The sequence below is a fragment of the Geospiza fortis genome, unplaced genomic scaffold (assembly GCF_000277835.1).
Source record: "Geospiza fortis unplaced genomic scaffold, GeoFor_1.0 scaffold190, whole genome shotgun sequence".
NCBI classification, from domain to species: Eukaryota; Metazoa; Chordata; class Aves; order Passeriformes; family Thraupidae; genus Geospiza; species Geospiza fortis.
In genome coordinates, this window is record NW_005054328.1 from 147,968 (window position 1) to 149,869 (window position 1,902).

A 1,902-nucleotide genomic window follows, 5' to 3' on the forward strand; every position below is an offset into this window, starting at 1 on the left:
GAGGGTGAGAGATCACGAAGAACTGACCAAGATGCTCCCCCTGGTCAGGCCTTATAAAGCCGACCCCAGGGGGAGGGTGAGACAAACATAACCAATCAACAGAAGATACATCAACTGAGGTGACATAAGACAGCCAATTAACAGAAACAATAGGTGTGGTTTTCCCCCCTAGCCCAATCACCACCCGAACCCCGAGGAACTTTCTGGAGTTGGGGAGTGGGACGGGGGTGATGGACAGGGGGGTCGCCCGGACAACGAAGGAGGGGAGACACTGATGGACAACAGAATTAACATGAAATGAGGAGGACCCAAATGAATGACATATAACTGACATCGTGGGAGGGGGAGGGAGCCCTGGAAATCCCCTTGCTCTAGTCGCCATCTTTGAGCAATATAACTTAATGAGAATAAAATATGAAACTTGTAAAACTCAACTGTAGAACTTCCAAATAGTGAAACAACATGCACCCCAACATTTAGGAAGTATTTCTCTTATGTAACTCAGATTTGTTTTGTCTTATAATTTGATTACACTAGGAAAAATGCAGTTTTCTTAGTTCTTACTGATATACAATTAACATGCTATAGTTAAAACAAGATTTCAGTTTAGCCCATATTTTAGGCAAAACCATCATTACTTTTTAAGGTGCATTAGAAGATGTTTGCTTAAATATTGCTTGATATAAGGACTCAAGCTTCCAAACACTCTAGGAATTTCCAGGAAAATTTGTAATACACCTTGGCACTAACAAAGTAACAATTCTAAAGCATTTTTTCATGTGTAGAGGCTTACTGAGGGTGATAAAAGTATCTACAGTAAAGATTTTAGGTGGATTTTGGATTTTCAATATACAGAACACCTTTGGGAGAAAAGATAGCACAAAACAGTTTAAATAATTCATAAGGGATTTCCCTGTCACAATGTGGGAACAGAATGAAAATTATTCAAATGACAAATGAACATCTGTTCAAGTTTGTCCTTTCTTTGTGACTTCTTGTCACTCAAATATATGGACCTTTAGCGACCCTATTTGCAGGATGCAAGAAATGATCACAGAATGCGGGAAATAAAAGAACATCGTCATGGCAGATGCATACCAAGTGTATGTGCAGTACCTGAGATGCTCTTTGTACTTGAGAGATGAAATAGGAAGAAATGAAACTAACTTGGGACACACAGACATGGAATTAAAGAAATTACTTTTGAGTAACTTTTTAAAGACTTAACCAAGTTGCCAGATATTGGAGAGAATCACAGGGGTCCTGTGTTAGATAAAATATTCCCTCTTGTGTTTTGCAGTGGGGTTCAAATTGTAAAAACCTAGTAAGTGATGCTCCAGGGAGTCACTATCATTACCTGCAGGTCACCCTGTGGAGATATTTACTTCTGCAAAAAGGTGGGCAGGGAAAAATTAAGCTTTGGAAGTTTGCTGGCTGTGCATTATATTGCAGGTATGCTTATATATAGCAGTTACCCAATTATCAGGAGGATTATGATTGCCATGTGTGGCCATTAGAAGGAAAAATAAAGGCATAATAGTTTTGCTTAGTTCAAATGTTTAGTATATTATTAGAATTATGTTTGTTTTTAGTGGAATAAAAAGCTGAGATGTGTCAGTAGAAGAACGATGGAATTTTAACTGATAAAGTTAGTCTAATGCAAGTGGTTTATGTATTCAATAAAAGTATCTCCTACTTCAGTAATTAACATTAAGAAATATTGAGAAAAAATATGTGCCATGTACATAAAACTAGATTCAAAGGCATGTTTAGAAAGATTACTGTCCATAGTTCTTCCTCAATTTATTTCTTAAGAAAATTTCAGGTTTTTTATACATCATATCTGCTGTCAGACTGGTTTTGAAGAAACATTATGTTTTGTTTTTTTAATGAGGAATTGCA